This window comes from Lepidochelys olivacea (genome assembly GCF_965140295.1).
Source record: "Lepidochelys olivacea isolate rLepOli2 genome assembly, chromosome: 2".
Taxonomy (NCBI): domain Eukaryota; kingdom Metazoa; phylum Chordata; order Testudines; family Cheloniidae; genus Lepidochelys; species Lepidochelys olivacea.
Window position 1 is genome coordinate 114,861,332 of NC_140412.1, and position 9,419 is coordinate 114,870,750.

A 9,419-nucleotide genomic window follows, 5' to 3' on the forward strand; every position below is an offset into this window, starting at 1 on the left:
TTTGGAGTGTGTGTCCCTTATTCTCAAGAAGGGGCCTAGCCAAAGGGTCCTTTCCTCTGCCCTCAAGTTGGACATAGTACTAGGGGGCATGCTCCTTGTGGATTCTAGCCAATGTGCAGCAGGAGTCTCCCTGGTCTGGATCTGACTGGGACCTCATTGCACACTCCAAAAGGTGCTTCTGAAGTTGAAGTTCTTGCACCTGCCACATTCCACTGGAGCAACAGATACTTCACTTAGCAGAGATCTGAGCTTCAAGGAGGCAGGAAGAGGCAGTGCTGGTGGCTGTTGCTGACTGAAAATGAGCGGGGGCAGGAGTTTCAGTTTTTGAAGACCGGTGTGCTGGGCATAATCTAAGACCTGCACTGGGAGACAAGGTGCGTTCCCCAGCCAGGGGATTCTAACGCTTACTAGGGAACTATAAAACATGAACTGACAAATAACCTGAATATTTACAGAAGAGAAGGATCCGCTCTGGAGAACAGTGGAGACTTCTCTGGCAATGCAATGGGTAAGGAGAACCTGGAGAGGTGGTTGATCCACCCCACCCTTATATTCTGTGTGGAATGAAGAGAGTGGGGGTGCAGGTGTGGACCAATGGACATTACTTGGAAGAATTTGCTGGTCTCAGATAAGGCATGTGTACCCACAGTGGAACACAAATAGGGACGAGCACTTGAAGAATAACCCAGCTTTCATATTGTGCAGTGATACTCAGGCTGCGGCTCATGAGCCACAAGTGGCTTTTTTAATTTATTTCCTTCAGCTCTTTGCAGCACATATTTAAACACTATGTGATTTAATTATTAAATAACCTAAATTAACAACCAGTCAGGATGCTTTTGCTATGTTATTAACCAAATTAAGTGATCAACTTATACTATTATTAACTTATTTGCTGTGAGAATATTAGTTATGTGTGTGTGTGTGTGTGTGTGTGTACACAAAATATTTCTTGTCATACTGTTTATGTGCATGCAGCCATCTGTGGGTCCAGCTAGTCATTGGCAAACAATACACAATTATTTGTACTTGGATGTGCAAATTTGTTCAGTAACATTAGAGTTTAGAAACTGACAATTCCATGTACAGAAAGCATGTTCATGAACATTTGATTAGAGAAGCTGAATCAGAACATAACTTGCACTCAGTCACAACAACATTTAAATGTAGTGATGACATAATTCATGCAGAGGTTACTGTGCAGCTACAGAGCAGAAATCAAATACATGAAGTAGCAGAACATCAAGTGTCTGGAAGAATACGCACCACAGATTGATATCAAATTTAAGTGATTATTTTGGCTTTGATCCCTTTATATTGTTGATTGTCAACCTTTGTACAGGCATGCTATTACACAAAGAAAATGGCAATACATACAGCTTTAAGATCAATTTATTTATAAGTGCATGAAACAGGTTACAGAACATTATTAAAATACTGGCTTGGGGATTTGTATTTTTTTTTAACCAATGTTTAATCAAATAAATCTGTACAATGAGTACTGTCTACATACTGGGTTAATTTGTAAGTTACTGTATATAGATCATTACCAAAGATTTCCTCCAGTATGTTACAAAGATGAAAACTGCATAAAGACCCCCTGAAATCTTATGACTAGACAGGGCAATGTCAATTGTGCATCACTGCTTTGTAGCTGAAGCAATGGAGTGGAAATATGTGCAGAAAAATTTGCTTTAATCTAAAGTAATATGCCAACTTTTATTGCTACCCTTTGAAGAAAATGAGAGGTGAATGTGCTGTGAGAAACAGAGAAAAAACATTTGTATGGCTATACTAAGATCATTACTGCAATTAAAATACAGAAGATTAACTGCAAAACTTTTATAGTCAAGAAATTATTGTAGGTTCGTAGTAAGGTTTATACACAAATACGGAAATAAAAAAGTTGCTTTTATAAAAATTTTAAAAGTATACAATATTTACAGATTGTTAGGTATCATCCATGGAAGTATTTTAATCTTAAATTAGAGCTAAACTATTATATAACATGCAGTACATACAGATATAACTAACTTTAAACATACTGTTTCACACAACGTAATATGAATAATTTCTCAATTAAATTACCTCTCAACTCTCACTATTCTTGCTATCTTTAAGCTTTACAATAAACCTCAGGGCAAATTTTCAGCTAATGTAAGTTTGTGTCATCTGAGAATCTGGCCTTTATTTCTAAAAGAGGAACATACTATAGACTAGGAATCACATAACACTTTCTCCACCTCCATTTTTCTAATGCCTGGAGAAGCTGCATCTACTAGGTTTCCTATAATTGAACATTATTATTTAAATCATGGTTGACCAAAAGCCAAAATAAATTCAATCCAAATCGATCTTTATCAGCTTGCTACTGCAATGACTATTAAGACTAGATTTTTAATTTTATTAATCCTCTCAGAAATCCTATTCTTCTCCCTTTTATCTGATTACATAAGGGCCAAGTGATGTCTGATTTTTTTCAGCTGATTCAAGATGTTCACATATGGTGGGAACTAGCTTAGCCCTAATGGTTCTTTTGAAGAGTCTCTACTGGATTCTTAAATATTTTTTAAAAAAATCTTAAAAGTTCCGGCCTTCATAGACTGTATTGTTGCAACTAAAACTCTAAGGCAGGGGTAGTCAATTATTTTTTGTCAAAAGTTCAAATTTCTTAGTCAAGGTCCACATTCCAGAGAAAATAAAAAAAACAACAATCATAGTAAGTAAATAAAAATATTTTGTGGTCCATTCAAAAGCACCTGGCATTCTGGATTTGGCCTATGGTCCGCCTTTTGACTATCCCTGCTCTGAGGCTTACCAGAAATGTACACAATCAATGTACTTCCATAGGTCAAGAGAAATGTTAAGCATTTTTTAACTTGTAGTTTGATTTTTACTATATCAATATATACAACTTATATAGTTTACAGTTTTTAAATGGGAAGAACAAACACCTGTCAACCTAACCATTCTTACCAACATTCCTCTGAAAACAGATGACATTATTTAAGACAATAACTAAATTACCAGTATCAAGCTAAGGGGCTAACTTTCAGAGAAAAATGGCTTTATTTAGATCAGTCAATAATTACTTATTCAGTTAATCTTCAGCGTTTATTGAAAAAAATGTTAGTTATTTAGTTTGGCTTATAGATTAGTTTCCCCAGCTCATAATAGAAGCTGGAAGAGCAAATGCTGATTCATTTTGATTACTGATAAAGAGAATAGTTAACATTCATGCAGTTTTAGTGATTTAATCTCAAATATAAACAAATTTTCCTACTTCTGATAGATTTTTTTCAGTGTAATAGATCATGGAATTGAAAGATGAACATTTGAGGTGAAAAACTTCTTGTAAGAGGAATATTTCTGTAGATATCCTCACATACTTCTACTCTAAAATCAATTACTTTTAGCTCTGCTGTAGTTGGAAATTACTTTGAAGTAAAATGGCACTGCGGGGTCTGATGTTGCATCTCTTTTAATTACACTACATATTAAACTTTCATGTAAACTAAGCATAAGGATGGCTTTAACTGCTTCAACTTTCTTACAGTCTGGAATCAAGCCATGGTCTTTCTGGCTCACGAACCACCGTAAGTAGGTAGTAAGGATTCTGCAGGCCAAGGTCTGCAGTTACAATGCACGGAACCAAATGGAATTTACTTTAAAAAATTTGTTGGCAGGCAAGATTGAATAGAAACTAGCTTGTTTTCACACAGCTGTGTTGGGTCTCTACCTCTGTCAAGAGTGAAAAGGTAACAAGAGCTTTGTCACTCGAGTAAACAAAACAGGGTAAAATACACCCATCCACAGAGGCTAGTGCAAGGCCTATGTACCACCGAAGGCCCACTTAAGCTGTACTTTGAGGGCATAAAGGGGGATTTCAGCAGTGCATTGACCTTGTGCTGGCCACTATATTAGAGTGAAATTTACTCAGCAGATCTGCTTGCTGTGGATGATGAGTTGATGCATTTTTTTAAATGATCACTTTTGGGATTTAAATTCACAATATTGTTTATTTTTGGAATGTCAGTGAAATATGTACAGTTCCATTTAACAGAATACTCAAGCAGCTCATGGACACTTGTCTTACCTTCTGTATTTATTTTAAACTAGAATCTACAAGTCCAAAATCAGAAGACTGGTCAAAGCTCCAACATATGATGGATCAGATGGTTTAGCTACAGATATTATTTTGGACTGTAATTACAACTATAACTTCAAGTTTCAAGTATACATACAACAAAACCAACTCCTACAGTAGAAAGAAATGGTTGTCAGATATGTGAAGAGGGGATTATAAAACTGATTCCTTTCAATTGCAATGCAGAATATTTCCTTAGCAAGTCATTATTTGAAATGCCCCTGCTAAACTAATGGAATGATGTGTTAAATTAGGCTATGTGAGGATATCCCAAAAGTTAATTTTAGGTGGTGAATTTGAAAGCTAGAAATAGACCTACTGTCCAAGAGCGTCAACAACTAATTTTTAGTTCCTTAAATGTAGTCCATAAAAAAGAGAAGAGACTACACAAAAAATGGTTAAGAGGCAAGGGGGTGCCCAGGAGAAATACTACCAATATATCAGCTACATGGAAGAATTGAGAGCAAGTCTTAATCTTATTGTGAGTATAAGGATCTAATATTTTTGTCTGCATAGAAACTTCCACCTTCACAAATGTATGTGGAAGGGAATAGGGTTTGTGTCAGTTTCTTTCAACTGCTGACACAATGGAGATTGTTAAGTATATCAGTAGTGAAAACAAATAATCCCAATTTTAAAATAAGGTAACTTGAAAACAAAGTTTGTCTGAAAATTCTGTGCCTGTTAGTTACATATAAGATTACTGTAATTCAAAGTTTGTGAAAAAATATTTTACTCAATGTCTATTTGACAGCACTGCATATAATCAGTTTCACCTTTAACATACCTTTATAAACAGGGGAGAAGAAAAATTCTTATAAAAGAAATTTTAAATAATCAGGACGCGTTATTTAAGTTGTTCTACAGAAACTGGAATTTAAAATATGAATCAATTTTTGAGACAATTCAAGTTAAGAGTCCCTTTAAACAGTTCAAAATTATTCCTCTTCCCTCCAATTTGAAATTTTCTGGGGTGCTCTCTCCTTCCCCTCTATTTTGCATCTGACAAGTTCCTGAAGACTTGAGTGTGGTGAAGTGAGGTTCCTGCTCATCAGGCATCTCCTCCCCAATACTCTGCAGTCAGAGATTGGGGAAGGGGATAGGTCTGAAACCTGCCCCAGAATTACAGGCTGAGCAGCTGCAGGACTGAGGCTTCTGCTCTGCATGTTGAGCCACTAGGGGTATGTCTACACAGCAACATAAGGCCATGTAAGCAACGTAAGTCCCCCTGGCATCCACACCCCAATCACGTAGGGCTCAAACCTAGGGCTCCAGGACCCTGCAGGGCTGGAGGGTCTGAGCCCATATTAAGCTGCGACTGTGTGTCCAAATCCTATTGCTTTCCCATGTGTATGCGGCCCCTGACTTGACTCAGGTTCCAGAAGTCCTCCAGATGTATTCCAGAGTTCCTGGGAGCAACGTCCTTAGCCCTCTTGGTATCCGCTCCACTCTCTGGCCCCCTCTGGGCCTACATGTGCAAGGGCACCTGGGCAGCATGCGCACTGTCAGGGTGGCAAGTGGGAGCCAGCCCCAAAATTTCCCTGCAGCCTCCCCCAGTGGTGGCTCCAGCTTTTGCTCCTCCTCGCTGCTGTGCAGAGCTTGCCTGGAGCAGGGAGCAAAGCTGACAGGGATCCAGACTGCCAGGATCAGAAAGTTACTCACCTTGTGCAGGAATGTAGGTTCTTTGAGATGTGTCTCTCTATGGGTACTCCACTTTAGGTCTTTGGGTGCCCTTGCACTTGTAATCGGAGATTTGTGGTAGCAGTGCCCGGCTGGATCGCACATGCGCGGTCCCCGTCTCGTACCACCTCAGGCAGTTAACTGGCGCTGTGTGACCAACACCCCCTCAGTTCCTTTTCTACTGCAGAGATTAAGTGATAAACTCTGAAGCAGAGGTGAGGAGGGAGGGTAGTGGAGCACCTACAGGGACACACATCTCGAAGAACCTACAACAAGGTGAGTAACTTTCTCTTCTTCTTCAAGTGCTGTGCCTATGGGTGCTCTGCTTTAGGTGACTTTGGAGCAGTACCCTCTGGTGGAAGAAGGGGGCTTCGGAGTTGAAGTCATGACAGAAGACAGCACAGTGAGTCTGAAAGGGGCATCAGATGTTGCCTCTTGCTCTAATGAGTAATGCTGCGTAAAAGTATGGGCTGAAGCGCAGGTTACAGCCCTACAGATGTCCATGATAAATACGTTGTTAAGGAAAGCAAGAGGTCGATGTTTATGCTGTGTCTGTGTGGGACATAGTTTAAACGGAGCCACGCTTGCAGGCAACATGTGTAATCTTGTGCATCTGATTACGAAGGTCACGGCAACCATGTGGCCAAGAAGTTGCAGGCAAGTCCTGTCAGATACCTGTGGACTGTTTCATGTCGTGGATATGAGGTTGATTAGAGTGAGAAAGCGTTGCCTTCGTAGAGAGGCTATGGCCTTGGGAGAACTGAGATGGGCCCCAATGAACTCCAACTCTTGCACTAGTATTAGAGTGGACTTTTGTGCATTTATTTGGAGTCCTAATCTCGTGAAGAGGGTCACCATCTGTTTGGCGGCTTGTAACACTGCTTGCCGTGTTGGTGCTTTCAGCAGACAGTCGTCCAAGTTCGAGATTATCATGATTCCGTTTCTGCTGAGGTAGGCAGCAACCACTGCTAGTACATTTGAAAAAACTTGAGGGGCACTGGATAGGTCAAAAGGAAGAACCTTGTATTGGAAATGTTCCTGTCCAAAAGTAAATCAGAGAAACCTCCAAAGTGAGGGATGGATTGTTATATGAAAATACGCATCCTGGAGGTCGAGGGCCGAGAACCAATCCACTCTTTCTAGTGCTGGAATTATGGTGCCTAGGGTGACCATTTTGAAGTGCTGTGTCTTCACGAACTTGTTGAGTCACCGTAGATCAAGTATGGGTCTCCACCCACCCAACTTTTTCTTTATGAGAAAATAGTGGGAATAAAAATCCCCTCTCTCTGTGTCTTGTTGGAACAGGTTCTACTGCTCCTAGATGTATGAGATGGATTACCTCTTGACACAGTAGATGCTCATGAGAGGGGTCCCTGAACAGGGATGGGAGGGATGGTGAATAAGGGGTTTGAAAAGAAAGGGGCTGGAGTAACCAGTTTGTATGATTTCTAGCACCCATCTGTCAGATGTGATGGTTTTCCAGATTGGATAAAATGGAACTAGGCAATCTCTGAAAGGTCAGGAGAGAGTAGACGTCTTCAGCACAGAAAGACATGGAGCTCTTGGGCCCTCAACAAAAGCTTCAAATTTGTTGCCTGGATGTCTATGGCTGCGACGCTGCTGCTGGAAAAATAGGCTGTCATCTTCTCAATGGCCTCTGTGACTCTCATATGCCGGTGTTGCTGTGAATACGGAGCATGGCTGTAACGCTGAGGGGCATAGTAACAATGCAGCTTGGAGGGCTGTTCTAGAGAAGAGTTGTCCCTGATAAAACTCCTGAAAATTGTTCTTATCTTTGGAAATAAAGTCAATAAATTCAGAAAACTGTGTAGTAGTAGTTGTAATCATACTTTGCCAGCAAGGTCTCATAATTGGCTATCTGGAGATGTAGAGTAGCCAAAGAGTAAACCCTGTGGCTGAAAAGGTCAAGCCTTTTCCAGTCCTTATCATAAGGTGTGTGCTTGGGCTGCTGTTGCCTGTCACATTCATGGAATGCGTCAACCACCAGTGATTTGAGTGCCATATGGGAGAAGAGGAAGTCTGTGCCTTTCACTGGCACATAATATTTTTTGTCAAGCCTTCTTGCAGGTTGGAGGAGCAGTTGCAGGGGTCTGACAAATGGTCTTGACAGGTTCCATTATTGCATTGTTCATAGGTAAAGCAATTTTGAAAGAAGAGGATGTATTCAAAATGTCCACTAGTTTGTGCTGTATCACCTGGACCTCTTCCAGAGAGATGTCCAGTGAACTTGCTACCCTTTTAAGTAGGTCCTGGAATTGTTTGAAATCATCCCCCATATTAGGAGGAAGAGGCATGACGGTGGAGGAGGCACAATTCTTACTGGTGGCTACTCTCACTTTTCCTAAAATATTGAATTAACTTTAGGAAAACAAAATAAATATGCATAGATACATGTCCAAATCATTGTAATTTATTTATTGCTAGCTAGTAAGTCTGTTGTGAAAAGTGATATTAACAAACATACAAATACCACTTTTCACAGCAGACTTACTCAGCCCTGGCAAGCCTGGGGACAAATTAAGCCCTGGATGGAGAGTTGGGGAGGGAGTGGGTGCCAGGCAAGATGGGGGTGGGTGGCTGGGGGAGGCAGTGGGGGGCTTGAGCCTGAAGCCAGAGCCAAAAGTCATGGGGCCCGGGGACAGAGTCTGAAACCGTGTGGCTGGAGCAGGCCTGTGACTGTGCAGCCAGAGCCCGGAGCTGGAGTCCAAAGCCCCATGGCCAGAGCCTGCTGCCCCACCACCACAGCACTGAAGCTCAAAGCCTGAGCCCTACCACCCCTGGGAAGGAAAAGAACTCACCATCTGCCTGCTCCTACAGCATTGTGCCTCAGCTGACTCCAGGTGGAGGCCCCAGCAACCAAACACCAAGGCAGTGCATCCAAGAGAAACAGTGAAAGGAAGGTGGAGGATGCGCTACTTCGCCCACCCATCCACAGCCCAGAAGGCTGTGGCCACAAGAAAACCCACTAGTGGCTGTATTTGAGAAACATTGCCATAGGAGGCCAGGGGAAGAGAATATGAAAGTTGTCCCTGCCTAATCTGCCTTTGACCATCAAATAGCTAAAAAAATTAACAAAAAGTTGTCCTGCTCGGGGGGGGGGGGGGGGGGAGAAAAAAAAATCAGAGACGGGAGAATTGCAGGGGCCTTTTAAATGTTCCAAAAATCATTGCAACTCAGCAAATGAATTTAAGGTTCTTAAAATATAGGTCACGTGTTCCCTAGAAAAGAACTGATTGCCAAACACAGTAACATGTTTCATGGGTAACAGATACTATATGCAGAAACGGGGGGGGGAGGGGAGACACAAAAACAACTACTCTAAAGATGCAGCAGTTTAAACAAAATATTTACATGTATTTAACAGCTACAATAAAGGCCGAAGAGATTAGCTGGGGTTTAATGGCTGGTTAGATCATTAATGCATAGAAAACACCCAGTGCCTCACAACTCTTACTAGTTATCACACACACACAATACCACTGTAGTTTGGATAAGCACACTGAGATTTCTCCTTACCTCAAGTACCTTGGTCTGAAAAATTCAGGCTGCAAACCTCATTGTAACAATTGAC